Source organism: Molossus molossus, unplaced genomic scaffold (genome assembly GCF_014108415.1).
Source record: "Molossus molossus isolate mMolMol1 unplaced genomic scaffold, mMolMol1.p scaffold_m16_p_19, whole genome shotgun sequence".
NCBI classification, from domain to species: domain Eukaryota; kingdom Metazoa; phylum Chordata; class Mammalia; order Chiroptera; family Molossidae; genus Molossus; species Molossus molossus.
In genome coordinates this window covers 11629566-11654096 of record NW_023425354.1, presented here as the reverse complement: position 1 = coordinate 11654096, position 24531 = coordinate 11629566, and the positions used below count along the sequence as shown (strand labels likewise).

At 42.4% G+C, this 24531-nt stretch overlaps 1 protein-coding gene across 3 annotated transcripts in view; it reads left to right on the top strand.

Moving 5' to 3' along the window:
- The first annotated feature begins 2461 nt into the window (after positions 1-2461).
- HELZ (helicase with zinc finger) overlaps positions 2462-24531 on the top strand; it is a 164026-nt gene continuing 141956 nt past the window's right edge. For 2 of the 3 annotated variants that reach the window (XM_036269913.1, XM_036269910.1), the window contains exons 1-3: positions 2462-2508; positions 3771-3826; positions 7923-7979. The gene's annotated coding sequence lies outside the window, so the exon portion shown is untranslated. Of the gene's footprint in view, positions 2509-3770; positions 3827-4785; positions 4880-7922; positions 7980-24531 lie in introns of those variants that run through there. The other variant, XM_036269912.1, reaches the window with a different exon arrangement.

The window sequence follows — 24531 nt, the reverse complement described above, 5'->3', positions numbered from 1 at the left end:
GGAACAAGGAAGGTTCTGTCTGGAAGGAAGCTTGGGGTGCTGCAGGGGAAGAGAGAGGGCCAGTGTGGGATCATGGTGAGGAAGGGGAGGCAAGAGCCACCTCACACAGGAGCTTGTGGCCATGGTTAAGAATTTGGGTTTTATTCTAAGAGTGATGGGGACAAATCTGATTTAAGCAGAGGAGTCAAAAGATCCATTAACATTACAAATGTCACTGGGTTGGCCAGAGGGAAAACGCACTGTAGGGGGCAGAGTGGATGCTGGGAGAAGAGGAGGCTTTCTAGCTCAGGCAACACGTGGTATTTGGACGAGGAAGGACTAGGATGAAACCCGGAGTGGATGAGTGGGGCAGGCGGGCAGGCACACAAATTAAGCACTTCTTTGGGCCAAGGCCTGTAGGCAAAGAAAGGGACCTACTTAAAGAAACGCTTGGAAGGCACAGTCCTTGCCCTCTTCGTATTTAGTGTTTAATTATAGGAAACAGACCACACACCTAGAGGTGTCGTGTAAACACAAAGCAACCATTAAATCAGTGCACAGTGGTGGCTGAAGGGGAACTGGAAAGGAGCAACCAGGAGACTTTGGAGCCGCCCTCAAACCGGGCAGCGGCAGGCTCTGGTCGAGAGCGGGCCGTGTCCCGGCTCCCTAGCTCACGGGCCCGCGTGGCTGCCTGCGCTGTAACGTCTAAGAATCTGGCTCCAGGCTCCAGTTTCCCAACTCATTGGGAGCGAGAAAGCGGGTGACTCAGGGGAGGTCCCTCCCCGGCACGCACTCTTGGCTGGGAGTGACTCATTACCTTGCTCCTTCCCTCCCGGCTGACCCCGGGCCAATGCCTTAATGAGTCTACACCTCACTCTTCCCATCTGGCAGGGACAATTGCCTGGTGGAGTTTTTAGCTCCGCGGGGGCAGGGCTCCTGTCAGTAGCCGACCAGGTTCCTCGAGAGAAGCTTCTCGAAGGGTCTGGAGGAGCGTAGAATCCTTGGACAGACCCACGACCCGATGGGAGTTGATTAATGCTGGTGCGTAAAGTCATTCAACAGCATTTTGTACCGAGAGCAGTTTCGCAAGCACTGATGTCCTGGACCATTTTCCCCTTGGACACCTCTTAAAAAATTTTCGGGGTGGGGGGGCGGGAAGGCAACCAGAGCAAGCTCCCAAAGTCTGCAGAGCATAGACCAGAGGCACAGGCAAGTGAGAGGGAGAGGGGAGAGGAGACTGACCGACGGGCGCCCGGGGCAAGGGATGATCGTGCCAGGGCGCCCAGCGCAACCGAAAGCGGGCGGCGAGTATCGGGAAGAGAGCTCGGCTCCCCCACAGTCCGCTGACCCCAGCAGTGGCCCGGGCAGCGGGGTCGCACCCCCGCGTCCCCTGCCGGCGTCTCGGCGCCCCCTACTTCCAGCGTCCCCGGTAGCAGCCGAAAGACCCCGTCGTCCCTGCGCAACCACAGGGCAGGAGTGATGCCCGCCGTCTTCCCCTTGACTGGCCGCCTGCGCTCATCACCCCGCTGGGACTCGCCAGGTGGACCCTGGCGGGCACCCTCCCTCCAGCCCCGGACCCTCTGGGGTCGCTCCCACGGGTCGTGGCGTGCCTCTGCGCCCGAGCCGGAGCCTGCAGCCCGTGCTCCGAGTTACCTGCCCCGGGAAGTCACGATCTGCACGCACCCCGGGCGGCGAAAGTGTGGATTCGGTAGAGCCCACATTCCTAGGGGAGGGGTCCGTACCTAGAGGGTCGTGCATCACGTTACCGGCCAAGGGGAGGAGACAGCGGGAGGAAGAGTGAACAGGGTAAAAGTTGCATTTTGCTTATTATTTCTCCCATCCCCCTAAACGCGCTTCGACGCTGGTGGACTTGGGGACGCCGTGGTGCCAGATCCCGGAGCCCGACGGCTCTGGGTCGGTTTGTCAGGAGGGAGGCACCTTTCGGTCCACGGATGCGGGAGTCAGAGCGCCGGCTGGTCTGCAGGGTTGCCGGGCCCTGGAGGCGACCCCCGGCTGCGGGAGCGGGAGGCGGGGTTGCCGGAGCCCGCCGCCCTGCACCGAAGATCTGGAGCAATAACAGACACATAATGCGCATAAATAAATCAATGAGCAACTCTTTGCTGCCAGCAACAGGGAAACCTCGGGCTGATTAAATGCAGACGTAGGGTGTCTGCCAGGGCAGGAGGGCGGCGGGGCAAAGGGAACCGGCGTGTTGGCGAGGGCGGGGGGAAAAGAAGGCCAGGGGCAGGAGCCAGGAGAAAAACCCAAAGCCACGTTAAGAAAAATGAAGATGACTTTTAAATGCAAACGACCCGGAGGAGGGAAGGGGGCCGGGCCCAGGGCGCCAGCGCTGGCCCGCCACCCGGGGGCAACTTTCCAGGCGGGAGGTGCGGCCCGAGGGGCGGCGCCGGCGGCGGAGGCGGGAGTCGGGGGCCGAGGGGGGAGTCACTTTAAAGGCTCTTTCTTACCCATAATGCTTTGTGGGGACGTTGACAAGTGGATCCAAGATGGCGTAGAAAGTAATGACAGGTAAGTCCTGACTTCCCCGTTCTCTGCTGCTGGGACCGTTCCGCGAGGTGCCGGAGCCCTCCGCGAAGGGGACCAGACTCCCCTCCGGTCCCCTGGGGCTTGGGAGGGGCGGCCCCGGGGCGGACTGAGGGCCCCGGCGGCCCGCGGCGGGGCCTGAGAAGCGGGGCTCTTCGACGCGAGGCCCGGACGCTGGGGCTGTTTACAGCTTCTTCCCCTCCTCCGTCCCCTTCCCCTCCGCTGGGGGCCGCGGCGCCCTCGGCCCAGGCGGTGGAGGGGGCCTTGCAGACCCGGGCCGCGAGCCGGCGGGAGGTCTCCCCAGCCCCGGGCACTCCGCGAGGGGGAGTCGAGCCTCCGTGCACGCTTCCCTCGGGTCGCGGCTGGGGGTGGGGAGCGTGCGGGCCTCCCACGCCCCGCTCGATCGCCCCCGCGGGGCTCGGACTTCCACCGGGTGGGGCGGGGGCCCGAGGGTGGGCGTCGGGAAAAGTGGGTCAGGGGTGCTCCCCCGCCCTCTTCCGCCAAGGGCTGTTGCTTGAGCTTCACTTTTCCCCCCCCTTTCTCCGCCCCCTCCTCCGAAATTCTCTTTGGGCCACAAGCACATCAAGGAAAATAAAAACAGGCTATCTTTTTCGGGAGATTCCTTTAAGACTCCCCTTCTCTAGGGCTCGGGGACTGCAGTTTTATCTAGGGACTTTGATTCCTCTCCCCCCAAATTATTTGAGCCATCTACACCCTCCCCTTTGCTGAGGGTCCTTCAGATAGGGCTGGAAGCCAGGGGCTAAGGATTCTTCTTGGATTGGCTTCCTTAGGTTTTGTTTGAAACTCAAAATAGTTATTCCATCTCCTTCACAACTTACACTTTTCAGGCAAATCATTAATAGAATATGTATAACTCCAGAGACAGTGGATTCCTGGGCGGGGCGGGGGAGGGGGAGTTGTCCTGGCTAGTTTGTTGTTAATTTTACTCTCTCTCAAACTCACATTAATGGGGCTGCCGCTTCTCTTTTTTTGAAAGTAAGGTCAGTTAGTGCTGAGGGAGATTACTTTTTATGTTGTGGATTTTAAGAACATTTTGTAATCTCCTTATCACACAGAAATTTTGTTTTGAAGACAGACATTTACAAAGCTTCATATCCTACCATTTTGGTAACTTTTTCCATGTGAAATTTAGACGCCCTTTCACTTCAGGCTGATAAAATGTTTGCTACTGATCATGACTGTTACTGGTGGTGTATAGACACATTTTACTTTTCTGTTTACCTCAGGGATTGGATGAAGTCATTGATCACTGAAGAACTACAGTGCTGGTGAGATGTGTAAGGTGAGACTGCAGTTAACGATTTACCTTTTTTCCTTCTTTATGTTAATCAGTTCATAAGGGTAAGGCTGAGACTAAGTAATTTGATGGATCCATCTTTATTTTCCAAATAACACTTTCAGTCAAATGAGTGATAGGCAGGGCTAGATTTAGAAGAAAAAATGTGTGAAATGTACCAGACTTTTCAGTGGCTCCAACATACTCAGCCATAGTGGAGCTTCCCAGAGCCAAATATTATTTGCAGCTATCCTTGATCAGTATCTTCACCAGGGATAATTATAGTTTGCCTATTTAAATTTCCTTGTGTAACTTTAATTGGATATCTTAATTTTATGTGTGTTTTGGTGTCCATCTCTTACTCTGCATTGAATGTCAGTGATTGTGTCTGTGGATTTTGTGTGTACACAGTTTGTGGGACTCTTGTAAAGTACACCCTTTCCATTGTAAAGAATTAGGCAAATCAGTCATTTCTGCTTTTATTTTCTGGAAAGGAAAAAGAAAAAAGAAATAGTACTAGTCTCTCTCATAGTCATTTTGAAATAAAAACAATAGTGTTGCGTTTTGTTTAGCTTATTAGGGATAAGACTGATGTGTCATTATTTTCTGGTCACGTGGTGTGAGAATTCAAAGCTGCCTTATTTAATGTAACTTCTAATACTTTGGATTTAAGGGACATTATTGATACAGTGTTAATAAATAGCTGGTATTTAGTACTGAGCAAAAGGAGAAAATTTGCTAATTTTACATTTTCCACAAGTAATTTTCTCAGCTTTAAACATATTTTGCTATGGTTTATTGAGAAAATTAAGTTATTATAGTAGATTGATTGGTTACTGCAGGTTTTTTTTTTTTTTAACATCTGGGTAGCATTTGGATTTTGAAATCGTCTCACAAACTTTTTTATATCTATCACAGCATCTGTTTAAGAAAAATAAGCTGTGCTTTATTTATTTTTTTTTCAGATTGAGGCATACAATTGACATTTTGCCTTTAAAAAACAAAACAAAACAACAACAAACTTGGGAGAGGAAGGTGGACATAAACCAAGATCCTTTTGTGAGTGTACACACCACATTTGCTTGTGTTTGAAACTCAGCAGTGCTTGTGTGTATTACATTTATTTTTATTTTTGGAAGAGCAAATGTGGATTTTAAAATTTATTTATTTTCAGCTTACATATGGAGGTCTGTTCTTGCCTTTGACTTCTCAATCTGAATCTTTTATCTTTCTTTTCTTTTTTTTTTTAATTCATAGATTACTTTGTGGAAAGGAACCAGTGATCTGCTTTTTGGCCTATGGAGATGTTGCTTTGTAGTCTAAAATTTAATATTTAGAAATAGGTAATCTTGTATGGCTAGTATTGTTTGGCCTGAATTGTGTCAACACACTTTCCAGTTTTCACACATGTGGACCATGTGAAGTGTTAGTATTCACTTCAAAGTGAAAAGAGTGGTTGGCCACCAAACAAGTTGTTATACAGTCTTCTAAAATGGGAAATACCATAGTATTGAAGGTTGTGGTGAAGTAAAAGTCTGTGTCTTTGAGCTCAATAAAGACAGCTTTTTTAGTCTGTCCTTTTGGCTGGGAAGCTAGGACACTATTTTTAGGTAAGGCAGTAGTTTTGGGGAGCCAGTAACTACCTCTCTATCAGCTGGTAAACTTGCTTCTTGCAACTGTTAGCAAGAAGTTTCATTTTCTGATACCATGAATATTTAATCTGCATGTTTTTAAAGTCCACATACATTTATGGAGTGTCTGGTGTTTTACTGGAGAGGAGAGTGATGCCAAACAATGGGAGAAATCATTCCTACTTGCAAAGGGCCTTGTTCAGGTTAAAAATACGCAGTATATTCATGAAAGGCTAAGAATATATTTCAGAAGGACCTACAAATAAGTAGACCAGGTCTTATACATGCATTTTTGTTTTCTGTTTAAGAAGTAAGTTTGGTATTAATATTAAACACAAGTTAGTCTATAATTGTCTATCAGACTATATTTAAGATCCAAATACAGGTCAAGCACAAGACATAAGGTCCTTTGGCTGTTGTTTCAAATGTAAAGATTTAGGGCCAAGTTTATCAACTCACAAGAGAGGGGGAGGGGCTACTTAAAAATTATAAGCACATTGTTCTGGTTGTTTATTTTCATATACTTGATAAACGTTCATGCAAATATAGTTTGATTTCTAAGTAATATTTTGAAATGTTTTCTAGAAGAGACTGTGATATGTGTGGAGAGTGTGGCCTGGGTGTAGTCAGGATTATTTCTGTAGCATTGGCTAGAAGGAGCAGAAAACACAGTGGTCTGTCACTTCAAGGGTGGCTGGGTAATACTTTTGAATTTAATAGGTATCCTGAATTTAATAGAATCAATATTCTTTAAAAAAAAAACATTGTAGATGTAACATGAAGACTTTTAGTTTATATATAAAAATTTTTAACGGCTATCAGTTTAAAACAAATTCAGTTTTTCAGCATACTACTAAACAGTCATACCAACATGTCAGTTGTATTGGTTCAGTTTTTCCAAGAGCAGAAAGTTGTCTCGTAAAATTAGAGTTTGTATATTCATCTTGCTTTTGAACAAAAAGAAAACAAACAGAAAACCAAAACTGATTGATTCATCATTAGGTTCTTAAAGGAATGCATAGCATATTTTTTTGACTGAACCATTCTGAAATGTGAATGTTTGTGATTTTTGTTATTTCTGTGCTACATTTAAGGTGTTCTTAGAACATCTGAATTTGCCTTCTTGCTTTCTTTTGTGGAAATTCTTGTGATTAGTAGTCATGTAAGGTGAGCTTCCTATAAGTAGGCAATATGTGTAACGAATATAGTTTTTAAATTTTTATTGTTATCTATTTTTATGCAATACTGATGCATGCTATGGTAAGCAAATTTGAGCAGTATTTAAGTGTATGAAGTAAAAAAGAATGAAAAGGAAAGCCTCTGTTCTCCTTCCTCCATCTTAAAACATTTTTTTTTTCTTTATTGATTTTAGAGAGAGAGAAAGGTAGAGGGAGAGAGGGATAGAAACATCGATGAGAGAGGACATTGATTGGCTGCCTCCTGCATGCCCCCCACTGGGGATTTGGCCCACAACCTGGGCATGTGCCCTGACTGGGAATTGAACCAGTGACCTCTTGGTGCGTGGGTTGACACTCAGCCACTGAGCCACATTGGCCAGGCTCCTTCCTCCATGTTTAGTCGTGTTCCCCTGAGCTGACCGTAGGAAACAGTTGGTGTCATGTGGCTTTGGGAGAGCTATCTGTGGCTGAGGTGTGCTGGTGGCAGTGAAAGCAGAGGGAGCGGTAGGGAAAGCATGGACCCTGAGCAGTTCGGATGTTGTACAGGGACTATTTCACTTTTATTTCCCGGGATGTTAAGTAATATTGATAATCTTGAACTACCATCAGTTGAAGATAACTGTAATTGAGTTGTTAGTGAAACACTCAAACAGTTCATTCCATTGTCAGATTAGTAAGTTTTTGATTTGTGGATATTTTAAGGAAATAAATATTTATGAATTGAAGTCATATAGCTTGAGGGCTGAGGTAATGGTGATAATTACCATCTGTGGAATTGTGTGATATGCTGCACAGTATCCTTTCTATTGGCTTTTTATAACTCATTATTTCTCCTTTAATTCTCGTAAAAACTCCAAGATAGTTGTTATTTATGTTTTGCAAAGGAGGAAATTTATACTAAATGTGAACTAACCAGCATAATGTCACAAGGCTTGTAAGTAGTGGTGCTGGTGTTCTGTCTTGGGAAGCCTGTGCTCTTTCCACTGCACTGTGCTCTGCTACTTTTGTCTAGTCTGTCTTTATTTTCTAAACAAGGACTTTTAGGTCTGGAGAAGTCAGGTGACTTGTCCAAGGTCAGACAACTAAGTAGTAGCAACATTAAACCAAACTTATTATATCTCTGGACTCTTATCTCAGGACTCTTGGTCCTGGCTGGTTTTACTACATCTTATTGAAATATTGTGGACCAAAAGACCATATGCTGAGAATACTGGATACAAATGCTTCAGAACTGGTATATCTGCAATGGTATTTTGTACTATGTATTTTAAAGCTCCCTTCTCTCTCTTTCAGAAATTATAAAGAGCTCTGATGGGCTATTTGGGTGATACCCAGTGCAGTGAACTGCAGGTGAGTAAAATTTAGGAGAACCTTATTTAGAAAACAAGAACTTGGTAATGCCTGAGAAAGAGACAAGTGAGACTTCATTAAATGAGAGTTTCTGGCCAGAAAGTATGAGGTGGGTCAGGGTGGTAGAGTGGTAACCTGAAGACGTGGGTCCTGACTGAAGTGGCTGCTTCTGGGACACACTGGACGATGCCCAGTGGCCTCTGCAGAGACTGTCTGCGCTTTGTCAGTTTGTTTGAAGAGAAGTGAGGGTAGGTTAATCTTCCACTCTGTTCTGAATGAGTAACTGCACAGGGGCTCAACCTATCAGCATGATTGGAACTGGAGAGGTCCTTCGGTCTTTGTGTCAACATTCTTGAGTGGTAATCACCCTGTGCTCTGATGAACTTGGTTAACTATTGAATTGTTTGTTTTTCCTGTTATCTGCTATGTATTTATTGTCATGAATAACTGTATATATCTGCAGTTTTGAGGATATAGATACGGAGAACACATCAATAGAAACAAAAGTTTAAACTTTTTCCCTAATGGTTATGTTCCCTCCACACAATGATTGTAATAGTCCTTCAAATTATTTATCTTTTGCTGAAATGCTTTGCTAAGTAAAGAAATATTATTTCATAGTAATTTATCTTCTTGGTCCATTATATACCTTGATCTTTCATTATTAAACTTAGAAAATGGTAATGCTACAGAAAAACAATTAGAAGACTGTTTTACTATTGTCCTTGTGGGGCATCAGTGCTAAAATTATTTTTTGATATATTTCCAGTACTAATCTTTTGTTAGACATCACCTGCTCTAGCAAGCTTCATGTGTTAATAAAATGACTTGCCATCCTGCCTTTTGAACTCTGGCTGGGTAAGATTTACAAGACACTGCCAGCTACTTTTTACCCATCTCTTTTAAGTCGGAGTTTTTAGTTTTCTGTTCCTTGTAGTTAAAATAACATTTCCCCCCCCTTTTTAACTGTACCAGGGTCTCCTGGCCCTTAGTTCTCTCATTTATCCATGAGTCCATATTGCTTTTTAACTGACTCATTCTACCACTCAGTCAGCAAGTTCCTTGAGAATACCAGAGACTTTAATGTGATAATACTCTATACTTTAGGATTTATAATTGAATTTGGGCTTGACTACTTGTTAATTGCTAAAATAGTATCTAGTACAACAACTAGATACTATTTTAGCAATTCTTTGTTTCTTGAGTATATGCTTGTTTTGTGCGATTCATCCCCCACAGGTTCATGGGGATGATCGTTGAGGTGGTTTGTCGGTCCATGGAAAGCTGGGGTCTGGGGTTGTCATAGGTCATCATGATAAGGAGTGCAAGAGAGCTTTCATTTAAGGCCAGCATGAGCGTGCAGGGGATGGTGGACCTCTTCTCGACACTCTATCAAGCTTATATCTATCTTGGAACCCCTCTGTTTCCTCAGGATGATGCAACTTTCTTTCTTAAATTATGAGATAATCTAAGTTAAGTAGTTAAAATTTGGGTTATTACACTAAAATAGTTTGATTTTCTTTTTGGCATCCCATTAAAATATATTTTACTGATTTTAAATTAATGATGCATATAATTTGAGATTTTTTTTTTCTATTAGATCATGAAACATTTCCATGTTCGTTGCTGGTTTGTCTCAGCGGTTACAGCATTTGCCTGCGGTCCAGAGAGACCCGGGTTCGATTTCCGCTAAGGGCATGTACCTTAGTTGCAGTTTGTCCCGGCCCTGGTTGGTCGTGCGGGTGGCAGCCACTCAATGTATCCCTTTCATGTTGATGTTTCTCTCTCTCCCTCCCACTCTATCTGAACAAAAAATGGAAAAAAAATGTCTTCGGTTGAGGATAAAAAAAAAAAGCGTCACTATTTTAATTTATATGATTACATTTTGAAAGGCTGCAACATTTTCAAGTCATGCTTTATAATTTACCTAAATCTTTTTATGTTAGGTATTTATATTGCTGGCTGGTTTTTAGTTAATACTTTAATCTACATTATTGTAGATATTATTGTACTTTTTCCTGACTAATTATATCTGTAGGATAAACTTTCGAGCACATTATTGTTAACATGGTGTGAATGTTTTTATGACTTGCTATGCTGTTCTGTTATTCAAGAATATTTTACGAGTTTGTACTACTAACACATACATTGATATTTCTGTTTCATGGTTAACTGGATAGAAATACTTTTTTTTTTTTTTTAGCCTGGCTGGTGTGGCTCAGCTGTTGAGCGTCGACCCATGCACCAAGAGGTCACCAGTTTGATTCCCTATCAGGGTACATGCCCAGGTTGTGGGCCCGATCCCCAGTGGGGGGCTTGCAGGAGGTGGCCGATCAGTGTTCTCTCTCAGATGTTTCTGTCTGTCTATCCCTCTCTCTTCCCTTCTCTCTAAAAATCAATAAAGAAAAAAACAAAAAAAAAAGAAATACATTTAAAAAAAAATCCTCACCCTAGGACACTTTCCCATTGATTTTTAGATAGAGTGGGAAGGAGGAAGGGGAGAGAGAGAAACATCAATGTGAGAGAGACACATCGATTGGTTGCCTTCTGGAGGACCCCGACCAGGACTGGGGATTGAACCTGCAACTGAGGTACATGCTCTTGACTGAGAATCGAACCCATGACTCTTTGGTCCGTGGGCTGACACTCTAACCACTGAGCAAAAGCAGCCAGGGCCAGAAATACATTTTTTTCCTTAAAAGGTTTTGCTCATTTAATAGTGTAAAGTGGTACTTGCATTTCTTTTTTCTATAATGTTGAATTTTATCTTTGAATCTTTTCATGTTGAATTGTTTCTTCATATTCTTAGCTATTTTATTCAGTAAACTATTGATGTAGGCTTTGGATGTTAAGGCAAGTAAAACCAGCTGATAAATGGGGTTTCATTCAGTTAAAATGTTCAAAGAGAGTCTTGTTCAGATGGTAAGTGAACATGGGGATAGTGTTGGAAAGGGGAATAGGTGCAATTTTGCAATTATTTATTGGGCATCCACTGTGCACCATGTGCAGTTGCGGCCTCTGAATGCTTCTCAAGTTATCATGGTGTCTACCTGGTTGAAGGAGGAGGCTGCTTGGGAGTGCTTGAGTTTTGACCTGTTGGGGACTCTGGCTGCTGAAGTCCCTTTGTGGCTGCTTAGAGGGCTGAGGGGATCACTGTCTGGAACATCTGTAAGTCATTCGTGGTATATATCACTGTGCCATGGCACTCTCCTAAGCAGCTCTGTTCTGAGGCATACAAAGACGAATAAAACATTATTCCTGCAGACAAGAAAGGAGTCATTTAGCAGGGAGAATAGTACCAAAAAAAATGAAGGGACAAATAGGAATTTGATAGGTGCTATAAGAGGGGTCAAGGTGCTGACGTGGTAAGTGGAGGGAGTGATACTGCCCCCTTGGGGATGTGGAGGAACACTTCAACTGAAGAGGTGGCATTTAATTGTACCAGAAGCAATGGAAAGGAGGGCATTCTGAGGGGAAGAATAGCTTGAGCAAAAAAGCTGGAGGGTGGTGTTGGAAATGAGACAGGTGTCACGAAACTGCATATCCAAATTACCTAAATCTGGAATACTAAAAGGAACATAGTGGAAGGTGAGGCTGCCAAGTGATCAAGGCTGGATTTTGGAGGATCTTAAATGTCAGACTGAGGATCAGTGTGATGGATGGTAATGTGGAGAAACTAGAGACAGGGACTTCAGTTTGGTTCATGGTAATAGTCCAAGTGAGGGATGATGAGGGTCTGAATGAAACTGGTGGCCTTGTTTGGAAAACAGGTGATGGATTCAAGAGATATTCTGGAGCCTGAACTGAAAGATTTGGTGACTAATTAGAAAGATAAGGGAACAGTCAGTTCTGTTTCAATTCAGAAATGATGTTGAAGTTTTTACGGTTTGGTGGCTGGTAGAATGGGGCATTAGGAATAGGGAAGTCAGGATTTTTAATTTTTTTTTTTTGGTACATGCCCCTAGCGGGAACCGAACCTGGGACTCTCTAGTCCACAGGCCGACGCTCCAACCGCTGAGCCAAACCAGCCAGGGCGGGAAGTCAGGAAGAACAGGTCTCAGAGGTTTAGGATAGAGAAAGATGAACTGGGTTTTTTGTTGAGATTAAGGAACTAGTAGAAAGTTGAAATCAGAGTGTTTCTCCTTTAGGGAATCAGTGATGGGGCCCAGAGGAGTTAGATGGATGGATGAGATCTCACAACCAGTTGAGCAGAGGCAAGACAAGCTTCTCGGTTGCCAGTCCTGCTTCAGACTTAGAAGTCCTGCAGTTCTCAGCTGTGGTGCTGTCCTCACACCTAGGTGTGCTGAACAGAAAGTTGGAAGTAGGAGAGCTTATGTTGGGGAGCGAGGTCTTTATTTTTAATTATTATTTTTTTATTATGAAAACTTTCAGACATAGAAGTGGAAAGAAGACTATAATCATTCTTACTGACCCACTGTCCACCTTCACCTGTTATTAATGGTTCATCTGTGTTCTCCCTCCCCATCAATTATATTGAACCAAATGGGAGAAAGTATTTTGGTGACTTTAAACTTTGTGTATTTTCAGGTAAGGAAAGTTGAACAGTTTGGTAGGGTTTGTTTCAAGCTTTCTGGGGTGGGGTCTGGAGTGAGCAGAAGTAGGGTTTACTTCCAGGATTCCTGTGCTGCTTTAAACTTTGTTTTGGGGCCAATCACGTAAGTTCTCTGAGTCTTTGTCTGTGAAGTGGAGATACCAGCTTCAGTGAATCACTTGGGCTAAGGTATGTAATAACCCTCTATAAAGTCTAAACTAGGAGGACGTATTATGAAGATTTTAGTTGTCAGTAGTGCTGTTCCTTTGGGCTTCTGGGTTGCTGGCATGAAGTTTATATTACCCATCAAATTTTTATTATTTAATAAATACTTGTTATGTCAGGCCTCTGGGGCTTCAACAGTGAACAAAACAGAGTCCCAGCTCTCAGGGAGCTTATGTTCTAGATCGAGAGGATAATAGTTTTATAGTGATTAACAGTTATAGTAGCTAATACTTTTTTTTTTTTAATCCTCACCAGAGGACATTTTTACATTTATCTTCGGATAGAGCGGGAGGGAGAGAGGGAGGAAGAGAGAGAGAGAAACATTGATGTGAGAGAGACACATCAACTGGTTGCCACCCACACGACCCCAACAGGGGCCGGGGACAAACTACAACAGTGGTACATGCCCTTAGTGGGAACCGAACCCGGGACTCTCTGGTCCGCGGGCTGACCCTCTAACCGCTGAGCCAAACCGGCCAGGGTTTTTTTTTTTGTATTTATCTTCAGATAGAGTGGGAGGGAGAGAAGGAGGAAGAGAGAGAGGGAAACATCAACGTGAGAGAGAAACATCGAGTGGTTGCCACCCACACGATCCCAACCGAGGCCGGGGACAAACTGCAACAGTGGTACATGCCCTTAGGGGGAACCGAACCCGGGACTCTCTGGTCCGTGGGCCGACGCTCTAACCGCTGAGCCAAACCGGCCTGGGCGTAGCCAATACTTTTATAGTGATTAGTGTAGGCCAGGTACTGTTCTAAGTGGCTTCATATTTTTTTAAAATCCTTAACTGAGGATACTTTTCCATTTATATTCAGATAGAGTGGGAGGGAGAGAGAGACAGACAGACAGACAGACACATCGAGTGGTTGCCTCCTGCACAGCCCCGACCAGGGCCCGGGACTGTACCCCAACAGGTAAATGCCCTTGATCAGAACTGAACCCGAGACTCTTTGGTCCACAGTCGACGCTCTAACCACTGAGCCAAACCGGCCAGGGCAAAGTGGTTTCATATTTTCATATTTAATTATTGCGACTATCCTGCAACGAAGGTACTGTTATTATCTCCATTTTGCAGGTTTGGAGATAAGACACATTTATATGCAGATTACCTCAGGTCGCAAGGTCAGGATCCAAATTCAGTATCCTCAGGTGAGGATTTAAAAAAATAAATTCAAATTCAGGCAACAGGATCCAAATTCAGGTAGATCTGATTTCAAGTCTGTACTCATAACTCCTATGCCGTAGAACATCTTTAACTCAGTCATGGCATGCTAGTGTTTGATACGAATGAAAACGTTTGGTCCAGGTTGAAATCATTCCTAAACAAATAACCATTCTCTTCTTGTAAAAGACAAAACAAAAACATGGAAAAAAATGGCAGTAGCTCTGTGTGGATAGAGGGGCATTAGTATTCATAGAATAGTATCTTTTTCTCTTAATTTTTTATAGGCTTTGCCAGCTTTCTTGGTTTCTTTAGATACAAATGACCACCTCAGTGGGAGGCAGTTATCTTTCTGCTGGCTCTTGAACAGTATCTGTTCTTGAATGAGTTCCTTGTTTACTTATAATTCTCTTTTCCCTCATTCCCCTCTATTTCCTTATCTTGGGGTAATTCCCTTTTCTGATCTCTCCCACTCTCTGTTCTTCCTTTTACTCATAGCTGTGCTCTGCCTTTGCAGTCTCAGCTTTTTGCCTTCTGGTCCCTAGCCTGCCGCTGCCAGCCACTCTGGACCTTACACTATGCGTTGGCTTTTCAGTGTTGATTTAGTGGGGCCAATATTGGGACCAATTTCCTGCCTCTGCTCAGTCCTCCTTCATGGGCAAGGCATATTGGGAAACAGGCAGTGAGCATTTCTTAAGGTTGCATCTGGATGAGAACATGGGCCTTAATTTTTATAATGAGGGTATTATGGCTTATATACTTAAACACATTTTTTTTAGATAAAATATATATAAAATTTACCATTTAAACCATTTTAGCATACAATTCAGTGTGTGTGTATATATATATATGTGTGTGTGTATATGTGTGTGTGTATATATTAAATTAATTAAATACATTCAAGTTGTGGAACTGTCATCTACTTCCAGAACTTTTTCATCCTCCCATAGTGAAACTTTGTACCCTTTAAACATTAACTCTCCATTCCCCCCTCTCATGCTCCTGGCAACTACTATTCTACTTTCTGTCTTTATGAATTTAACTGTTCTAGGGACTTCACTTAAAAAGACTATATAAGTGTAATTATGCACTATTTGTCCTTTTGTGTCTGGTATATTTCACTTAGCATAAAGTCTTCAAGGTCCATTTATGTTATAGCATGTGTCAACATTTCCTTCCTTTTCAAGGCTGAATAATATGCCATTGTATGTAAATACCACATTTAAAAAATCCATTAATCACCCTGACTGGTTTGGCTCAGCAGTTAGAGTGTCGCCCTGTGGACCAAAGAGTCAAGGGTTTGATTGGGCATGTACCTTGGTTGCGGTTCAGTCCCTGGCCCTGGTCAGGGTTGTGTGAGAGGTAACCAGATGATGTAACTTTTTCATATTGATATTATTAAGGTTTCTAAGTCAACTAGCAGTAGACAGCAGAGTGTTGTCCTAAGCCATAGCATTTCCACTTCTTTCTCAGCTGGAGAGAGGCATTTTGGGCAGACGTGTCTGTGCTGGATCTTAGGCTTAAGATGAACTGTATCTGTACTAGGGTACATGGGATGCAGATTTAAAATATTTTTTTCTTTATTTTTAGAGAGAGAGAGAGAGAAATCGATGAGAGAGAACATTGATTGGCCACCTCCTGCATACCCCTCCATTGGGGATTTGACCTACAACCTGGACCAGATTTGATGCCCTGACCAGGAATTGAACCAGCAACCTCTTGGTGCATGGGTCGACACTCAGCCACTCAGCCACACCGGCCGGGCAGAATGCAGGTTTAGAAGAGATCAGCTTTTCTATTCTGTCAGTGACCCTATTACTTATACTTCATGGTCTCCAACCATGTCTTCTGGGTTGCTTAGTCTTCTTTTCAGTTTTTTTTTTTTTTTTTTTTTAACCCTCGCCTGAGGACATTTTTGCATTTATCTTGAGATAGAGCATAAGGGAGAGCGGGAGGAAGAGAGAGAAACATCGATGTGAGAGAGACACATCAAATGGCTGCCACCCACAAAACCCCAACTTGGGCTGGGGTGAACCCCAAACGAGGTATGTGCCCTTAGCGGGAACCAAACCGGGGCCTCTGTGGTCTGCAGGCCGATGCTCCAACTGCTGAGCCAAACTGGCCAGGGCTTCTTTCCAGTTTTTTAAAGGAATAAGATAATTGTATTCAAGTGAACATAGTTATTTAAAAAAAGCTAGAGAGGTTAGAAAGTAATGAACCCAACCATGGCTGGGGACAAATTGTAATCAAGGTACGTGCCCTTAGCGGGAACCAAACCCAGGTCTCTCTGGACTGCAGGCCGACGCTCTAACTGCTGAACCAAACTGGCCAGGGCTAAAAATAGGTTTTTATTGATGCTCTTTTAGAGAGAGAGAGAGAGAGAGAGAGAGAGAGATGTCACTGTGAAAGAGAAACATTGATTGACTGCCACCTGTACGCCCCCAACTGGAAACCGAGCCCCTAACCCGAGCCTGTGCCCTGACCAGGAATCAAACCAGGACATCTCAGTCCATGGGAAAAGGCTCAATCCACTGAACCACACCGGCTGGGCTCTTTAGTTTTTTTAAAACTATAATAGTTACTACCTCCCCGTTTTGTTTTTCGTGACAATGAAGTATGTCACTTGTTGAAAAATTAGAAAATGCAGATGAATAAGAAAAAAATCTATGAACTACTAAAAGAAATAAACTTTTACTTTTAAAAAATTGATTATTTTTTTAGAGAGAGATGAAGGGGGGGGGAGAAACATCAATCAGCTGCCACCTGCATGCCCCCTGCTGGGGATCGAGCCTGCAACCCAGGCATGTTCCCTGATTGGGAATCGAACTGGGTCCTCTCAGTCCATGGGTCAACGCTCAGTCCACTGAACCACACTGGCCGGGCTCAACTTTTAATTAAAGCTTCTAATTTTGGAATAATTTTAGATTTATAGAAAAGTTTTAAATGTAGGTCAGAATTCTCATATACTCTTCACTCAGTTTCCCCCATTGTTAACCTCTTACTTTTCTATGGTACATTTGCCAAATCTAAGAAACCATCATTGGAACATTAATGTTAAATAAGTTTCATATTTTGTTTGGGTTTCCCCAGTTTTTCCACTAAATCCCTTTTTCTGTTCAAAGATCTGTCTAGGAACCATGTTGAATATAGTTCTCATGTCCTCTGGGCTATGACAGATTTTTGGATTTTCTTTGTTTATATGGCAATTTTGAAGAGTTCTGGTCAGATATGAAAAGATGCTCCAATATCATGAATCATCAGAGAAATGCAAATTAAAACCACAATGAGATACTACCTCATACCTGTCAGAATAAAACCAAAAAGTGTTCCCTGTCTGATATAGCTTGGTTGGAGCATTGTCCTGTACCAAAAGATTGTAAGTTCAATTCCCAGTTAAGGCACATGCCCAGCACCCCTTTTTATCATTGATGTTTCTCTTTCTCTTTCTCATCTTTCCACTCTCTATAAAAATCAGTAAACATATCCTTGTGTAAGGATTAAAAAACAAACAAAAAGCCAACAAATGTTGGTGAGGATGTGGAGAAAAGGGAATCCTTATGTACTGTTGGTGGAGATACAGATTAGTGCAGCTACTATGGAAAACAGTATGGAGGTTTCTTAAAAAGTTAAAAATGTAACTGGGTATGATCCATCGATTTCAGTTCTGGGTATGTATCCAAAGAAACCCAGAACACTAATTTTTGAAAGCATATATGCCCCCATGTTTATTGCAGAGTTATTTACAATAGCCAAGCTATGGAAGCAACCCATTTGCCCATCAATAGATGAGATGAATAGATGTGGTACATACATACAATGTAATATTACTTGGCCATAAAAAAGAATGAAATCTTTTTTTGTTTTTTTTCCTCACCCGAGGAGATTTTTCCATTTTTGTTCAGATAGAGTGGGGGGGGAGAGAGGAAGAGAGAGAGAGAGAAACAGCGATGTGAAAGGGACACATCGAGTGGCTGCCTCCTGCACAACGCCAAACAGGGCCGGGGACAAACTGCAACTGAGGTACGTACCCTTAGCAGGAACCGAACCCGGGTCTCTGTGGACGGCGGGCTGATACTCTAACCACTCAGCCAAACCGGCCAGGGCAAAGAATGAAATCTTACCTTTTGTGACTGCATGGATGGCCCTAGAATATTATGCTAAATGAAACAGGTCAGTCATAGAAAAACAAATACCATATGATTTCACTTATATATACAAACAAACAAAACAGAAACAGACTTACAGATACACAGAACAGACTGATGATTGCCAGAGGGGAGGGCATTGGGACTGGGTGAAGAAGGTGAAGGGATTAAGAAGTACAGATTGGTAATTACAAAATAGTCATGGGGATGTAAAGCATAGGGAATATAGTCAATTATATTATAATAACCATGTATGGTGCCATTTGGGTACTGGAAATATCAGGGGGAACAGTTTGTAAAATATATGATTGTCTAACCACTGTGTTATACACCTGAAACGAATACAAAATAATACTGAATGTAAATTGCAATTGGGAAAAAAAAAAAGAATTCTTGTCAGGCATTTCATACTGTCCCTCAGTTTGGTTTTGGCTGATGGTTTCCTCATGATTAGACTGGAATTATGGGTTTTGGGAAAGGAGATATTCACTTCTAATATTTTGATTCATATGTCTCAGCTTTTTTGTTTTTTTAATTTTTTTTTCTTTATTGATTTTAGAGAGAGAGGAAGTGAGAGGGAGAGAGAGATAGAAACATTGATGAGGGAGAACATCGGTTGGCCGCTTCCTACATGCTCCTCACTGGGGATCGGGCCCACAACCTGGGCATGTGCTCTGACCAGGAATCGAACCGACGACCTCTTGGTGCATGGGTCCATGCTCAACCACTGAGCCATAGTGGCCATACTGTCTCAGCTTTTTATGCAAAATATTTAATAGACACAGATATACATTAGTTTATTTATTTATTTATTTTTAATCCCCACAAAGGGTATTTTTCCATTGTATTTTTTTTCAGATAAAGTGAGAGGGGGAAGGGGGGAGAGAGAGAAACATCAATGTGAGAGAGACACATCAATGGGTTGCCTCCCACATGACCCTGATTGACCAGGGCCGGGGATCAAACTACAACTGAGGTACGTGTCCTTGACCAGAATCAATCCCGAGACTCTTTAGTCCGCAGGCTGACACTAACTGCTGAGCCAAACTAGCTAGGGCGCTATATTGAATTTTATTCATTCTGGAAAGTAGGAGAGTTTACCTCTCTATGAAAGAGGTGATTTAAAATAGAATAGGATTGATGATCTTAGTTTCTAGTTTTCTTCTCAATACACTTAGCCTGTCTTTTAATACTTCTTGCCTACTCAAGTGATTTTATGAATTTTAGAGAAAAATGCAAGTCTGGCTGAATATTAGCATACTACAATAAATAAAACTTTATTACTTTGCAGAATACTTTGTGTATCTCTTACAACCATCACAGCTTTCAATTTTGGATAAAAGCAGATAAATTTAAAGATAATATAACATTCCTCTTTATGACTTGGTATTCTAATGAGAACTGAATTTAGTACAGGATAGTTCTTGGAATGGTTGGAATTTAGGTTATTTTAGGTCAACTCTTTGGGAAATTCAATTAAAGTATTTATTAAATGGTTTTAGTGAATTGAATGCTTGTCATGGGATATAAATGATATAAAATGTGACTCTTATTTATAAGATAGTTATGTTGAGCAGTGAAGGCATCTGACATGATAGATTTAATCTAAGATAATGGATGACTGAGAGGCCAGATCAGACTGTAGGAAGTAATGCTGGTTCTGGGAGGAAAGCATTTTAGAGAAGCAGGCTTTGAAGTACTCATTTAAAGCTGGATAGGATTTAGGTCCAGAGAGAGGAGGGAAAGGACATTCCCGCAAGGGAAGGGCATTGTCATAGACTCAGCATCTGGACAGTGCTTGGGGCCTGTTGGGGGAGTGGTGGGAAAGTTAGATTGTAGCCAGACTGTGGGTACCCTGCATTACTAGTCATGAGATTGGACGTTACTTTATAGGCATTTTGGAACCCATCTCTAGAGTAATGGTTTTTAACTTTTTTTAATATTTTTATTTTTTTAAATTATTTTTTAATCCTCACTCGAGGACATTTTTGCATTCATCTTTAGATAGAGAGAGAGGGAGGAAGAGAGAGAAACATTGATATGAGAGAGACACATAGACTGGCTGCCACCCACATGACTCCAACCGGGGCCGGGGACAAACTGCAACTGAAGTACGTGCCCTTAGCAGGAACCGAACCCGAGACTCTCTGGACCTTGGGCTGACATTCTAACCTCTGAGCCAAACTGGCTAGGGCTGGTTTTTAACTTTTTTGTCCCTGAGGAAGCATGACACACTTTTACTAACTGTGCTGTCTCATGTGCCATGCTGCCCAGTGGGGATGCTCTGCTCTGCTTTCCTTACTCCACTGCACTGGTCCTGTGGGTTATTTTCATAATGTATCATTCTGGCTTTTCTTTCTTTTGTCACAATGCATTGACTACTTTCTTTTGTTTTTTGTTTTTTTTTATCCTCACCCGAGGACATTTTTCCATTTTTTGTTCAGGTAGAGTGGGAGGGAGAGAGAGGAACAGAGAGAGAGAGAGAAACATCGATGTGAAAGGAACACATCGAGTGGCTGCCACCCGCACAACCGACCAGGGCCGGGGACAAACTGCAACCGAGGTACATGCCCTTAGCGGGAACCGAACCCGGGTCTCTCCGGACCGCAGGCCGACGCTCTAACCGCTGAGCCAAACCGGCCAGGGCTTGACTACTTTCTTTTATAGTCTTGTTTTCAGGAGAATAATGGAGTTTCCACAGGGAAAGTAATATTTGAGGCAGATTAAAGTCAATTTACTGACTTTTAAGAGAATTGTGGGAAAGGAGTGAACTAAAAAGAGACAGGTGAACTTGCAAACGGGTGAGTGTAAAAAATAAGTTAGTAAAATATAAAATTTAATGATTCCAAGTGTTGCCTGGGAAATGGATCTTGGAATTGTTGCATATCAGTCCATGATAGCATCATTCGATGCTATTGCAAGCAAAAGACACGAAATACTGGACATCTCTGAGAAAAGCATTGCAACCAAAACTTTTAATTTTAAAAGTCAAACTGAAGCAATTTTGAATCCACTGGATGTATCAACCACACCTTCAAAAAATCATTGTTATTCAATGTTGAGTGTCTATGGGACAAGGATCACCTAGCTGGGAATCTGGAAGAATAGAGGAAATAAAAGGAAATGTGTTACGAAACTCAAAGATGAGCCCTGGCCTGTGTGGCTCAGTTGGTTGGAGCATTGTCTCTTGCACCGAACGGTGGTGGGTTTGATTCCCGGTCAGGGCACATACCCAGGCTGTAAATTCAATCCCTGGTCAGGTGTTTGGGAGGCAACCAGTCAATGTTTCTCTCTCTCTCTCTGTCCCTCTTCCTTCTTCTCTTTCTCAAATAAAACAACAACAACAATAACAACAACAACAAAAAACCCTCAAAGATGAATAATTTTTAATCCCTGGCTTCAAAGAATTCAAAGTCTGTGAAGGGGGGAAAAAAAATTAAAGTAATAATAAAAAAAAATTACAAAATGTGTTGAATTTTTTTGTTAGTTTTTTTAAAGAAATTTATATATTTTATTTTATGTTTCTTTTAAATTTTACTATGGTTTCATTGTTTATACAGTTTAATAATTAAAGATAATTTGGGGTCTAATTAGGAACTGATTATGGATGTCATTTCTATCCAAATAGATAGTGGTAAGGTTTAGCATAACTCATCTGTCTTCTGAAACTTTTGATGCATTCATTCCACCCAAGTTAATTATCAGATACATGACTTTTTTTCTAATGGAGACAAATGTAAAAGACAGAGTTCAGAAATCATCTTCATTGTAATTGAAATATTTCTTGCTACTATTGGCTACTGCTATTTTTTTTTTTTTAATCCTCACCTGAGGACATTTTTCCATTTTGTTGTTGTTTAGATAGAGTGGAAGGGAGAGAGAAAGAGAGAAACATTGACGTGAAAGGGACACATTGAGTGGCTGCCACCTGCACAACCCAACCAGGGCCGGGGACAAACTGCAACTGAGGTACATGCCCTTCGTGGGAACCGAACCCGGGTCTCTCGGGACTGCAGCCCAACACTCTAACCGCTGAGCCAAACCAGCCAGGGCTTGGCTCCTGCTATTTTAAATTTTTTTCTCTTTTTATTGATTTTTAGAGAATTAGGAAGGGAGAGGGAGAGAGAGATAGAAACATCGATGAGAGAGAACATAGATTGGCTGCCTCTTTCATGCTCCCCGCTGGGGATCAGGCCCACAACCTGGGTATGTGCCCTGACCGGGAATCGAACTGGTGACCTCTTCGTGCATGGGTTGATGTTCAACCACTGAGCCACTCTGGCTGGGCTTGGCTCCTGCTATTTGATCACAGTTTATTTTTGTTCTTTGAAGTCTGTCTTAATCCAATAAGATTTTGGTCTTTTGAAATAAAAGAGCACCATGTCTACATTAACAGACAAGTTAATTTTAAGGAAGATAAGTGATTCAAAAAAATCTTTATTGTTGAAAGTATTACAGATGTCCCTCGTTTTTCCCCCCATTGACACCCTCCTCTGGAAGATAAGTGATTTAAAAAAAAAAAGTGAATCTCATGACTTGATTTCAACATGGTCTGGTGATTATCCTCATATTGTTACAGAAAGACGTCCACAGTGGGAGGAGAATGATGCTCTTATAATCTGTTATCGAAACTGTCCTAATCCAGGCCAGTCTGCCTACCACCTCTGTAGTGTACTTATTTTTTAAACTTTTACTTATTTTAAAATATATTTTTTTTTATCCTCATCCGAGGACATTTTTCCATTTTTTGTACAGACAGAGTGGGAGGGAGAGAGAGGAAGAGAGAGAGAGGGAAACATCGATGTGAAAGGGACACATCGAGTGGCTGCCACCCGCACGACCAACCAGGGCCGGGGACAAACTGCAACCAAGGTACATGCCCTTAGCGGGAACCGAACCCAGGTCTCTCCGGACCGCAGGTGGACGCTCTAACCGCCGAGCCAAACCAGCCAGGGCTTATTTTAAAATATTTTAAGTTCAGTTAATAGGAGTGACATTATACAGGTGTCAGGTGTACAATCCTATAATATATCATCTATATATTGTATTGTGTGTTCACCACTCTAAGTCAAGTCTCTGGTGCACTATTGATTTCATTTTTTTCCAATATTTACTTTTGCTCCTGGACCAATTATCTAGCTGTGATGGAATTCTTCAAATATATTTTACATTTTGTGCCACGTGAACTCAATAATTGTTCTATATGGAGACATTCTTTCTGAGGCGCCATTCTTCCCTCTAAAATCTACATGTGTGGGAAGGGAAATGTATAGGTTTTCCATTAACTAAGAACAAACTTACCCTCTATTTCTTTTCAGTTTTTAAAAACCATGTCCATGGTGACATTGAGATGAATATTTTAAAAATAAGCCTGGCTGGTGTGGCTCAGTGGTTGAGCGTTGACCCATGTACCAAGAGGTCACTGGTTCCATTCCAGGTCAGGACACATGCCTGGGTTGTAGGCCCAATCCCCAGTGCAGGAGGCAGCCAGTCGATGTTCCCTCTCATCGATGTTTCTGTCTCTCTCTCCCTCTCCCTTCCTCACTCTCCTAATGTCAATAAAGAAAAAGAAAATAAAAAACTTTAAAAGTTTTTATTTTAAAAATTATTATACAGTAAAACTGACTTTAAAAATTTTGATATACAGTTCTATTAATTTAACATATGTATAGTTTGTGTGTCCATCACCACAGTAAGCATACAGAATACTATCATGACCCCCCAAAACTCCTTCATGCTATTCTGTTATAGTTACCCATCTCCATCCCATAACCCCTGCAACCACTGACCTTTTCTTTATCCCTATGGTTTTGTCTTTTTGAGAATATTATATAAATGGAATCATACGTTATATAAGCTGTTGAGACTGGGTCTTTTTACTTTGTCTTTGAGATTCATCTAAGCTATTGCATGTATTGAAAATTTATTCCTTTTTATTACTGAGTACTTCTCCATTGTCAATAATTAAAGGACATTTGGGTTTCCTGTTTTTAGCAATTATAAATAGAACTGCTAAAACATTTGTGTACACATTTTTGTGTGAACGTAAGTTTTTATTTCTTTAGGGTAGCTATCTGGGGAAAGGGGATTGTTGGGTCATATATTGAGTGTAATTTTAACTTCATAAGAAACTTAACCTGTTTTCCACAGTGGCTCTACGAACTGTATTTTCAATAGCGATGTGTGGGAGTTCCAATTATTCCACATCACTGATATAACCAATATTTTACATTTAACCATTCTAATAGGTAGGTATGTAGTAGTGGCTAATCATGGTTTTTTTTGTTTGTTGTTTTTTATTCCTCACCTGAGGATATTTTTCTACTTATTATCAGATAGAGTGAGAAGGAGGGAGGGAGAGAGAGAGAGAGAAACACAACATGATAGAGCCACATCGACTGGTTGCCTCCCACCTGACCCGACCAAGGCTGGGGACGGATCACAACCGAGATACATGCCCTTGACCAG